The 13,680-nt window shown below is 35.1% G+C and overlaps 1 long non-coding RNA gene across 1 annotated transcript; it reads left to right on the top strand.

The window, feature by feature from the left end:
• The first annotated feature begins 7,084 nt into the window (after positions 1-7,084).
• On the top strand, positions 7,085-13,388 carry LOC139698840 (uncharacterized). The gene is made up of 3 exons (XR_011703018.1): positions 7,085-8,217; positions 11,033-11,187; positions 13,061-13,388. It is a non-coding gene; the product is annotated as an uncharacterized lncRNA (long non-coding RNA).
• Positions 13,389-13,680: the final 292 nt, after the last annotated feature.

The raw sequence follows: 13,680 nt of genomic DNA, 5'->3' as shown, positions 1-13,680 counted from the left end.
GTTTTCATTCTAAGCAATAAAAAAAATTCTTCAGATGTTTTGGGATACATTTTTGTATTTTGAAATGTCATAAAACTTCAAGTCTTTGAGTATCTTTTCTGTAGGTGTCAAAACTATCACCCCATAATTTATTGAACTCCCTGTAGTTTTTTTAAGACTAGGGTGAGGAACCAGTATTTCATTGTTGCCATGCATTGAAATATTCTCCCTAATGTCTGGGTTAAAAGGCAGTAAGGTGTAGGAGCCTGCATTTCTAATTATTATCAAATGATACTAAATATGGTAACTTTGATACATCGAATATTGCGGATAGAGTACATTCTGTGAATTTTGAAAGAGCTTCACTAGTTGATAAAGTATTCTGTTAAGCTGATATAATCAACACTGTTAAGTTTAAGTAACTCTGTTTACCCTCTAATCAACCGAAAGAATAACATGGGAATCAAAATCATAAAAGCCATAATAGTATCAAAGAAATATTGGTATAGTCTTTTGATGTTAATTATTTGAAGCAGCATATCTTTTGGACATCCATTTGGGATTTTCACTTTGTGATGTACCTTGCGAGTTCCTATTTTTTTGTCATGGAAAAATATATATTTCTCTTTGGTGCAATACACTAAGAAAGTAGCTTGTTTGTATGATGAATTAATATTAATTAATCATTTGTAGAGCATGTGCCAATTGCCTTTCAGTGATGAATGTGCATGACAGTTAAATGAATTCAATAAGGGAAATAGCAAATAATCCATAACTTGTCAAAGTCTGTCAATCCCATGCGTAAACCTAAAATTCATCTGGGTTGTACTGAAATGGAATGTGTTTTGGTTTGGTAGTTGGGACCTAGCTGACCTGATATTTTCTTTATGTCATAAAATAAAATAATTCCCCGAACAACCAGCCCTAGCCTCTTTGTTTCTCCTCTAGAATCATATATAAGTACAAATTGGGAGGAACAAATCCAGTGTAACTTCAATAACATTTTACAAATATTAATGTGAGTTTTTGCGTGGACATGAAGGAAGCCATAAAAGAGAAAATTGAACAAAGTGTTTTCTTTTGGTAAGATTTTTTCTTTTATTTTCGATTCTTAATTAGATATGACCTCTCACCTGTTATTTCATACCACCACTCATTGTCCAGTAGTTGGTCACCCTGGTAAAATGATCATGTATCAGTTTGTAATACTGTGAATATCTAATTTCAGAACACTGCAATAAAAAGTTTAAATAGATATGTGGGGGATGTTGTGAAAAAATTAGTGAATTAGTGTCATTAAAAGTTGTCAAATAACAGCATTATTTAACCAGTATTTCAATCTGGGGAGGCCTAAGAAATGATGAAAGGTTAAAAAAAAAAAAATCAAATATTTGTATCTTCTGTTATTTCATGGCTATTAGTCAACATACAACACAGTTAGCTGGCCAAGTTAGTCAGGTGGGTAATGCACTTACCTCATAACTCAAAAGGTTGCAGGTTCAAGTCCCACCTTGGGCATGGGTGATGTCAAAACTCTGGTGGTTCAGTCCTTAGGAAACCTGATGATAAGCCAAAGACTAATCAAGATCCCAAGGAATGACCATCTGAGGCAAAATCAAAATAGCTGTTAATTGACTATCGGGGACTTTCCAGGGAGGGATTGACGACCCATTATTTTCCTCTGGGGCTTTCCTTTCTTCTTCATCAAGTGCAAAGTAAGAATATGTTACGTGCCACATGAAGCATGCTGTGCCATATGTTCTCTGCCAAATACTTAAGATCCTAAAGTAAATGTTTATTGTTACCTCCTATTTGCAATAGTTAGGTTTTATAGAGAAAGAGAGAGAGATACTACGGATGGAAGCAACACTTTTTCATTGGATTATTCCTTTTAGGTCAGAAACTGCACTATTAGCAAGAATGTATCTGCTTCTTGATTGAGATCAATAAACGTTTGGCAAGGGATCTGTTAAGGCTGCAATAATATAGGGATCCATGCAATTTTATGCATGGAATAGTATTTGTGATAATTTTATTTCTAGGATACCCTACTGGTTGAGGTAATTTCCCAAAGATGCTAACTCAAATAAAGAAATTCCATTGCATGGCAACTCTATCTATGCCCAAGATAGGATTTAATTCTGTAATCTTTGGTTTAATTGGACTTTTTAGCCAACTGATGTGTTGGCCACCATAATGATTCAACTACAATTTTGAAAGGCTTATCTTTATTTTTAAATTTTCACGCGACAGATCAACACTGGGTACGTAGAAGGTCAAATTAGGATTGGAAAAGAAGGGAAAAAATAACTGTAATAAATACATTCATGTATCAATACCATGACAAATAAAGGGAAAGGGGAGTGATTTTCAGATTATTCTATGATTGCTAGGCATGCAGTTTTGAAGCTAGTTCCTGAAGTGGTAATGTGTTCTAGTGACTGCAATCTTTGTGAACATGGAAGCAACCTGTTTTGAAGTTGCTTTATGCATAGTCTTAGGCATTCAAAGAAAATACCCATGAACTGTGGAACTTTTTTAGCATATTAGAAATGAATCTCCTTCGAAAACTTTTAACTCTTCTTACTGGTAATGGTATTCTTAATAGTTATTGATAGTTTTATTCCAATTTTCTTCTATCATAAATTTTTTAACAATATATAATTGTGAAAGCAATAAACATAACTTTCAGACATCAATGTCACCTAATTATCAATGTCAGGAGTCTAACCCCACTCCTCTCCTTGATTCCCACTTTCCATAATGATTGCCTATTTACCCTGAGTCATGCAATTGACTTCAGCAATCATATACCTTAACCATTATCACTTTATGACTGCTGACAGAAATTATGTTGCTTTGAAAGTGAAGTGATAAATAGCTAAAGCGTAGTGTCATAGGTTTTTTTTAAATATAATTAAACTTCCATCTTTTGGAAGTAAAGAAAATCTTGTCAGTTTTTGTTTCATTAAAATCATATCGGTTCCTTTTTTTGGCATTCAATAGTAGGTGAGAAACCATGAAGTGAATACTATTGATGTGTTCATTTTCTGTCTGTAGGTCGCCCCCAGTAATGACAGTGTGAGTTGCCATTTTTTGTGTTTTGAGGGCTTGGCAAGGAGTCACCCTTCATTTGACTTCATCCAGTGAAAGGTTTGCCTACTGCAAGCAACTGGTTGGGAATCCATTTCAAGGATAGTAATTGTAGGATATGTGACATCTTTAAAGGATGATGGAGAAGACCTGTTAAGCATTTGACATATTTGTATATACATTTTTAAAAGGAAAAAAATATTTTTTCATTAAAAGGCTCATAAAATGGTTCTTGATGGTGGACAAAGTGATATTTATTGCAAAAATTATTTTAAAAAGTTTGACTTTGGGATCATAATACTTACATGATTCATGAATTGATGCTCTTGAGTTTTTGTAATGTTTTATTTTCATCTTCATTTCATGTTTTATTTATTGTTTTCTCATCAATTATGTTAATTATTTTTGTTCAATTTTTAATAGAGTTTTCTCTCTTTACTGAAGCAGTAAGTTTCTGGGCAATGAAATGAAAGTTGTGGGTAGTGACATGTTCTCATCCTCTTTGCTTATCACAGCAAAGATTCCATGAATATTTACAAATTTTAAGAGGCATAAGAATCTCAACTTGGCAGATAACAAGTTTTGTAAAGATCATGAGAGATCTGTGGAGGGTATCACTGGCATTTAAATTTCAAATAACAGTGTTTGTTAAAATGAGAATGAACCTACTTCATATTAACTCTTCAAGGTTAATATAAATTTCAGGCAATTATCAAATAATTGGGTCATATTGGTACTTTTTCTTGTAAAAATGAATTTTCAATTCTAATTCAATTTTTGTTTTGACTTGGTCAATGCAATAATTGAGTGTAAAACAGCAAAATATCTTAAGCAAATTTATAATTTTTGGGATATGAGTTCCCTGATGATTAAAGAATTACTTTCTGTACATATATTCTCCGGAATTACTGTTACATGTGTTTTAGATTATCAGTATTTTATTTGTCACAAGAATTGTAACAAAACTAAAATATATTTAAAGTAAAACTGAACTGTGGTATTGTTTTCTTATCCATAGTGTAATTTTTATTCGCATATAAAACCCATTGCACATAACATATTTAATGGAAACAAATTCATTCAAAATAAATTCATAAATACAAATTCTAAAATGTTAAACGTGCTTCAATAATTTTTCTACTAAAAGTCATACTGAAAGTGAAAATTAATTTGATAATCTAATCAATAAGTCTGGAACCAGAAAGCTTCATCACTAATCAAGCTAGCTATGTAAAATTGAGTAACATTTTAATAAATGACATTGAAAAGTTTAAGTATAGCTCCCAGTATCAATTTATAGTTTCACTTGCACTGACTATGCAAGTGTCAATCAGTTGAAGAGGGGAAATTGGTGACATCTTAAAAAGATATATTCTTGGTTCATTAAAAAAAAATTTAATATGTTTTCTTTCAATCAATCAAGTTTTCCTGAGAACTGTTGTTCAACCTGGAAATCGACAACTTCATCTGTAAAAACAATGAACAATAATGGGTAAAAAAGTACATAATTCTGGGATAACTGATGTTATCTTATATGGTGTCCCTTTCAAAATTTAATGTGATATGTACCATATTTGAAGGTAAATAAGATGCACCCTCATTTCAGTCAGGCACTCAGAAGAAAAATATGTTGACATTCTACCGGAAAGGGTGAAACCTCACCAACTTAAGTTCTAGTTCATTTTAGTTTTAACGTTTCAGATTCCAGGTATGTATCAGTTTTTTCAGTAGATAATCCATTGTTTGTTGCCATAATGTTGTTTGTTGCTCTGGTTCCATACTCCTTAGCTTAGTCTAACACTCTTAGTTTAAATTGAGTTATATTTAATCTCTTGTCTCCAGTTATGATTATTGGTGTATTTTTTAAAACAAATAATTGCACGCAGTAAGAAGAGCACAAACTATTTTGCTTTGATCATTTGGGTCAAAATGTCTTCAAATCCATTTGATATCTCAATCACACTTCTTTCATCAATACAGAAGCAAGCAACATGATGTTCATGTCACATAATAGTGAAAAGCTTAATAATAAGCCCCAACTATGGCATCATTCAATTGAATGAGAAATTTAAAATATAAGTAAATGTGAGTATAATGTTGTCAAAATAGTTAGCAATGACCATCTGGGGTATAACATTAATAGAGCTGAATGTTTAACCCATGTAGTCCAAACTTTCACTTTTCATAAGACTGACAGAAAGGGAAAGATCAGCATTTGATTTTTCTGTGGGAGAAGTATGGTTTTTCATTTCAGTGATACAATATTGGGCTCCATTGATTGTGTTATTAGGCTAATGGTTATTTCAATATGTGTCAGGGCGTAATAGAAAAATGAATATCGAAAAATTGGTTAAGTGAGGACTCATCGATTAGAAAGAGGAAAAGGGTTTTTAAGGTTAAGTATGCTTAAGGTAGCTTCATTTCCAACCATTGTAATGAAAGCCCAACCAAACACTAAACGGATAGCCATTATGAAAATAACATATTAAATAGTATTAAAACAGGATTTATTTCAATTTAGTTGGTTGTTCAAAGTATAATTTCACCTCATGTCCAAGTGAGTATAACTTTATTGATGGCAAGATTGCATTTGTTTATGTGAAGGCAATCGATCCTTCTTCCTTAGCTGATGGATTTTCATGAATAAGGATTAATACTGTCATCTTCATTGTCACTATTAGTTATCATCCCGAGGATTGGTAAGTAACAGAATCTGCAACCTGATTCAATCTGCCACACTCTTTATGCTTTTTTAGCTACTTACTGCTCCTTTATTTTCCATTACCTGCTTCCCATTGTTCATCCTTGGCCTTCCTTGAAGTAATTCTTGGCCTTCATAGTCCTCACCTTCCAGTATGATCTTCAAAAAGAAAGATAATAAGGTTATTGCACCTTGCGATAAGTTCAGCTGGTTTCCCTCCACCTTCATGTAAGTAACCATTGACTTCTCTCTTCGCCCACTCTTTGAATAGTTTCTTTATCTTTTACTTGGTCTATCCACATTATTTCTAGCATTTTTCTGTTGCATCACATTTCCATCATTGACTAAGGTTGACTTTTCATATAACGAGTGAGAGAAGAGGGGAATTCCCAGCATGTCAGTTGCTTCAGTTTGCATTTGTTACCCGTTCTGACATTCTAGTGCCACTTGTGATAACACATTTTAACAAACGTATTAAGAAATATTATTCGTGTTATTTCTTTGCAAAGTTAAATAATATTTGGCGCATATTTTACAAATCCTTAGTCTGTCAGGGGTATACCTATTAAATCATCTTCAGTCGGTCCATCAAAGAAACTGCCACTTTCGAAATATTTACTTTCAAACTTGAGATAGTATCTATTTCTAAAACTGGCACACCAGGCGGCTGCGGTAGATATTTACATTTAGCATCAACCTTTTCAAAAGTTGAGAGAGTTAGTAAAGTAGTGATAGTGCCAAGGATAAGGTATAACCATGGTTGTAATTAATAATAAATACGGTCATCCCTTCACGTGCATACTAACTAATTATACCGTTGTAAGTATTTATTCTGATTCTTCAACCAATACGATGGCATTTTATGAATGCAATTCCATGTTTTCGCACATTTCACTCATTTTAAATCTCCTTTTTCTTTAAACGGCTTCAAAGGATTACGAAAACCATAGAGAAAAACCATGTGAAATCGCTCCGATCAAAAGTCGACTATGCTCCAAAATCTACCGCTCTAACTCAACGGTTGTCGAGCGGTCGCAACGTATTCACCCTTGCTCCCGGTGAGCAACTAGAAACTGCTAGCATACGCGTGCATACGTGCGTCTTTATAAATCCAAATATTTAAGTGTTATTTTCAGTCTTTATCTTCCAAAAAAAAGTCAGTTTCGTTTACTTCTGCTAACACCTGTTCACTATGCTAAATTATATTACAAGGGAGATGTTCGGTGTCCAGTTTGTGCTTGTTACTGTTGACTTCCCTTAATTGCACGAAAATATTCGAAGAATGCAATTCTGACCTTTAGCGGACGGCTTTCTGTTTCAGGGCAGACATTTTAAATGGAAGTCTGCGAGACGGAAGCAACACTTCAGGTTGCTCACGCTTTGTATATAATTATCATGGTATGTCTCCCCGCCTTTTTAGTCACCTCTTACGACGGGCAGGGATACTGCGGGAGAATTCTCAATCTCCCAACTCTCATTCGAGACCAACCAAAGAGATGATAGAGGAATTGAATGCTACCCAAGGCTATCCCAGTTCACTGCACAGTACGTCGGATGGAACGCAGTAGACTCATCGCACATCCGAGGCGGGTTTGGCACAGCTGCTTCACCTGTGCCTCAACCTTCCCTCCCCCTCTCCTCTGACCCTCCATCAAACCGACTCTCCCCGTAATGTACAAGGTACCGTGCCCTTATGTAATAAACTCAAAAAAACTAAGGAAATATTCAGGTTCATACTGAAGAATAGTAGTTGCCAACACATTTATTTTACCGAGTTCCTGATGAAATTTCCCTCCCAACTATTTATCGCCAATTTGATTGGAACTTGCAAATTATTTTCCGGTTCGCAAGGCATTAGCATCATCATTCGGCTCATTTACCTACATATGTGTTACGGTATGTATTTGTATTGTCATGGACTAACAATGAGACCAAAGTCTGGATACACCTAATGGTCACACGATGGCTCGTTTAATGACGAGCGCCCATTTCTAAAGGGTCACGCAATTGCATTGTTCCTGGTGGTCTTGGAGGCAGCTGCACGTACACTCGGCACTCAAACTCTCGGCGAGGAAGGGAGCAGTTAACTGCAGGTCTCGAGTTCGCTCCAGTGCAAAGCCCTGCGAAGATACGCGAAATGCGCACTTTCGGAATTGAAATGGGCTAACCATTCCCTCCGCCTCCTTTCTCATCGTCCCAATTCGATTTCACTCTCTCTTTTGCGAAGTCTACCACTCAATAAACACCCCTAGCCTCCCCTGCCATCCTCCCGAAGTCCTCCCCTTACTTGCCCACGGGCGTTTGGTCTCGCCAGTTCTCTTTGAGAGTCGGGATGAGGCAGCAGATCGAAACGGATGGACTGGTCGCGATCACGGAGTTCGTGGAACCCGCGAGGGCATATCGTCGAGCCATTCTGGAGAAGACTAGGCAGCTTTGTATCATTGGTGAGTGGTGATTTAATGCAAGCCCACGTGCAAACACTTACAGTGGTAGATTAGGCTTCTTCATGAACGAGTTCAGTGTATCAAGTTTCTAATTGTCGGGGTTCGATTATCTAGATCTTAGGGCCTTTCCAAAATTGACGGTTGCATGTTGGTACGTATGTACTCGGCCTTCAAAAATTATTTTTGAATGCGCTCTCTCATGCAGGTATCCGCATCTACTACATGCACCGAGCTAAGGGTTGAAGTACGCGGTAAATCCGATCTTCCTCAGAAATCCGAACTTGGTTCAGTTGTCGTTGGTTATTGTCCTGGAGATGTATTATTGATGGTCCGGTAATTGTCGTCACTGGTGATAGAGATGGTGTGGTGGGTGACGTATTGGCTTCCCACCCAAAGGGTCCTAGTTTGAATCCTAGAGGCGGCAGGTATTTTTCAGTGGTGTCCCGATCCCTACAATGAAGGTGCTTTGTGGAGAGCACTTGAGTGAGTACACCGTCCGTCGTTTTGGATGTCAAACTTCGCACCCCTTGGCGCCTTTCGTTAAGAGAGGACTACTGCCGACGTCAGGTTTCTCTCCAACCACCTCCCCTAACATTACAAATATTACTAAGGTTGAATAAGGTTGAAGCAATACTGAGGTTGCTATCACGGCCGCGGTAGCTTCCAATTCTTGTATGCACGGACATTGGAAGTTCGATTTGCGACGTCCAATTCTTCGTCCATGCAGTCACTCCTTAATTTATAATCTGATTACCTTCTGGTCTACCCCTCGCCCGGCATGTGATTCATAATGGGGAGGGACTGCAGATTTGGTCTTGTGTTAAGTGGATAAAAATTCAACCTTAACTTTGTAGTTCATTCCTTTGTATGCGGCGGTGGCACCCTAATTAGTATCACGGTCGCTATCCTAGGACAGAGGCTGTTCGCTCAAATCTAGTGTTGGGTTTACGAGCAACTGGAAATATATTTCCCAGGAATCCTTATAAGGAAAGCAAAGCAACTGTCACAGCGCATTGGAGCTCGGTGAAATTAGGCACCAATTCCTTATTTTTGTCAGTCTTAAAAAAGTACTATTTTGCAATTGCTTTTTCTGTGGATTCACTTCAGATGAGGTCACTCCTAGACTGGAACATATCAAGCTTCCCTTGTCATTTCCTCTTAGGCCTATTGCAGGAAAATCACCTGAAAAATGTCCACCTGCAGCTGAGAGGAGAAAATATGGGTAAAATCTCATAACTTAAAGTACCTCTGGCTCTCCTGAGACCAATTTGCCAAATATTTTCACTAACTGCCAAAGTATTATAAGTACGATGATGAATTATTAATATTTTGCCTTAGCAAGTAGAAATCATGTAAACGTTGACATTGTAATAGAGCCAAGAATACAAAATTACTATGTATTTTCCACAAAACTTTACATTTGCGACAACTAATTTCAATACCAAGTCATGATCCTTGGGTACCTTAAGATGATGCCTGTGTTGCAATTAGATGTAGCAAATAAGTTTTGTGGGAAAAAATCTCATTCTCCTTCATTGGGCAATAAATGTCCATGCAATCAATCATGTTATTGAGTGTATTAAAGGGGAGAACACTAATCAAGACAGATGGCTGTAGGAATAGGGATGTTGGGTGGAATGAAGAGAGGTAGATAGAATTTGGAACAGAAGGAATTATTGTATGTGGAGACAGGTGTTTTGTGGCAAGATTGAAAGTGAAATGGCTGTATTTTAGTGTCTTTCCAATACCAACTTTAAAACTTTTATTTACTGATGAACTAATATATTATTTAAGAGTTTTTTCTTTAGTGATATTAGTTAAAATTGTTTTATCTTTTATTGTGAAATATTTTACCTAATTAAAAAATCATTCCACAATGAAAACTTACTTGTAAAATATGGCACCAATTTCTGATGTTGGCAAAAGATTTTGCGAGACCCCTTCTTAAATATGTAGTATCTACCAAATCAAGTGAGTTCATGTAGATTTTTTTGTATCAATTTGACTTGGAAATTTCAGTTTTATGACACGTGAGGTGCAATTACAGATTCAAATTAGCTTTTTTTGAGAGTAGAGTAGCCCATGTTAAAAGCTCACATCTTTGTAAAAACAATGCAAAAAAGAACCAAAGAAGCCCAATTTGTAAGCATCCCAATGATACAGGATCTTATTACTTATTGAAAAAAGTCAGTTTTTGGATTTCATCATTAATTTAATATAATCTTATGATAGAAATTTAATATGCAATTATTTTTTCTGGGAGGTGTGGTAGCCAAGGGATTAGACAATTCAGTTAACTCTGAAGGGCCAGGCCTAAGTCCTGGTGACTTTGGAAAATTCCCAGCATCACCGTAATTCTATTATTTTTAGGGTGCTCAACATGCGAACTACAGGCAGCCAAAGGAAATGAACTGCCTCATCTCTGTTCCTTAATTTTGGCATGATACCCTAATATGCCAAACACCTATGCAAATGGGTGTGAGGTATTCTGTCATACTTTTTAATCCCATATTTCTTAGGCCTTTGTGAGGTGAGCTGCACTTTCATATTTATAAAAATAAATCTTTGTGCTGATCACTGTGGTAACTCTTGTTTAATGATTTGGTTAGTTTTATTTTCAAATTTAAGACTTTTAAGTGTCGTGGATTTTGCCATAGTACATAGTAAGCCTATGCTGACTGGGATATTATTTTAATTTACCTTATACAACAACATTAATAAACTCTTATATTTCTCACCTAGTAATAAGCTGAATTTTGCGACTTTCACTAATCAACAGGATAATAATGGGGGTCAGTTCTTTTTCTTGTGCCAGTTTGTGGTTTCCAGGAAGATCTGGTACCCGAAAAATCCCCCAGGATGGATGAAGGACAGGGGATCTCAAGAGGCATCACTCTGAATCAAATCCGGGCCACCAGGGTAGTAAACCAACATGCTACCCATTGGACTACCGCACCACCTGCTAATTTTGTGTGTAATATATTTTTAAATGAGCTAAGTTAAACCAAATTAAAATTATTTCAGTAAAATCAGAATTAGCTTAAATTACTCATCTTAATTTAACAAAAGTATTTTTACCCGCAGTAAATGTCATATCAAGAACTCGATCGATTTCTCTGGGAGATAAATAAATCATTAAAAGCTAATGAAACTTTAAATTACTCTCAATAATTTAAGGTTCTCTTATCATTCTTTCATCTTTAATTTGTATTGAAAAATTATTCCAATAAGAATCACCTTTTGTGAGATGGATTAATTATTAATATGTCAATTTTTTCCCAGCCCCTGCTAATAAAATGCATTTTGACCAAATGTCACCCGAAAAATAAATTAAATCACTAAAGGTTACCAAAATAAGTAAATTGTTTACACTTTCATTTTAGGTGAAACTATAAAAGTCTCAGCATACTTGTACTAGTTTTTGCAAAAAGACACAGGTCCTTACAATTATTGCAAATTGCAATAAATACTGCAAGAGGATATTGATTTCAATCTCAACAAGAAATAGTTATTTATACATTCAATACCAAAGTTTTGAGGTCTACATGTTTAATTAACTGGTGCTTGGAATATTGATGGTATTAATCTGTTCTAAACTGCACACATTGATACACACTGTTTCCTGCATAAGTCTCTAGAGGTACTCTTGTATCATTCTCGTTTTTTCTTCTGGGGAATCACATGAAATAGTGTTCTGGGGATCATCTGTATGCATGTTGTACAAAGTTTTCGACCAAATAGGCCCTTATTCAAAAAAATTAAATTTTCTTAGCATTCCTTCTGTGTAATATATATTTGCCATGTCTGTCTTAATTATAAATAATTTCCATATTTCATGCAAATAGCAATATTCACTCATATGCAACTATAAATCATAACATTCACATTAGTTTGTCATAAATCAGCAATTTCATATAAAACCCCAATGGTAATGGGTGTAATAATTTATAACACAATACCAAACTCATTGATAATTAGTGATAAATTATGTGGTTTCAAATTGAAACTCGAGAACTTCCTACTATTGAAGTGTCATTTTTCATTGAATACATTCTTAAATAACAACTAATTATAATGCTTGTAAAAACCATTCCACAATGAAAACTTACTTGTAAAATATTGCACCAATTTTTGGTGATGGCAAAAGATTTTCAGAGACCCCTTCTTAAATATGTAGTATCTACCAAATCAAGTGAGTTCATGTAGATTTTTTTGTATCAATTTGACTTGGAAATTTCAGTTTTATGACACGTGAGGTGCAATTACAGATTCAAATTAGCTTTTTTTTGAGAGTAGAGTAGCCCATGTTAAAAGCTCACATCTTTGTAAAAACAATGCAAAAAAGAACCAAAGAAGCCCAATTTGTAAGCATCCCAATGATACAGGATCTGAATTTATTCATTTCAGCTTGGCATTCTGAATCATTGCTTATTGCAGATATATTAATGTAAAGGTGTTCTACCCATTATTTTTAGACAAATTAATAAAATGTTGAAATTAAGTGAAGCAGCAGCAGTTGTTCTTCAAATAATTTCCAATAAATTTTCATGGATGAATTGTCAGATTCACTAAATTGCCGTTAGTATGAAATTCATTTCCATTTCAATTAAAGCTTAATATAACTGATATTTCAATGTGGTCACATGTATGGATTTCAAGGGAAAGTTTCCATTATTTTATTTTTAAAGCGGAACCAATCTTTCAATCGTAGACCAGTAAATATTTCTTTAGACCTTTTGAGAACACAAGTATTTATATTTTTGTTTGAAACATCCTAAAATTAGTTTAAAAAACCACAATGAATTAAAATTCATAATCATATTTAAATTGATTTTTCTCTCAGGTGTTCCATTGGATGATGCGTATGTGTTAGGTGAGATGAGGAGGATCCATCGGAATCCAGGTTGATCAGCAGGCTTTCGCACTGGAGAAAATAAGGAATGAATGTTCATATTTCCTTGCTGGTGCCAAGCTGGACAGTGACGTCAGCATCTAAAGAAATGCAAAAGAGGCCTCTGACTAGACTGAAACTCCTCCACCTCTATCTTTGTGGATAGCGGCCATGAGGGTATTTCAGCAAAATGTTTTGGTTAAAAAAGGACATTTGAAATACTGATGCAATTTCTACTAAAGATGTATCTCAAAAAATGTATTTATGAATAATAAAGATAAGGAAACAATAATGACTGTCTAATTTTTAAATCTTTCTATTCGCATACCTTTTGAATGACTAATATTGCCTTATGCTGCTTAAGAATTAGAGAAATACAGGAAAAAAATAATATTTTTTCTGAGGTTAACATTTTGTAAAGATGTTGATTTGAATTGTTACCTAAATTACAGATAACTGTAAATGATTATATTCTAATAATCTCAAAAAACATGGTCAGTCTGAATGTATTTACACCCTCTGCCATACTCACAATCGGCAATGGGGGTTAATTAATTCCTTGAATTGAAACA

Source organism: Hetaerina americana, unplaced genomic scaffold (assembly GCF_022747635.1).
Source record: "Hetaerina americana unplaced genomic scaffold, ioHetAmer1.1.p SCAF_9, whole genome shotgun sequence".
Lineage (NCBI taxonomy): Eukaryota > Metazoa > Arthropoda > Insecta > Odonata > Calopterygidae > Hetaerina > Hetaerina americana.
Note: the sequence above shows the minus strand (reverse complement) of the source record. Positions and strands in the feature narration are given on the sequence as shown.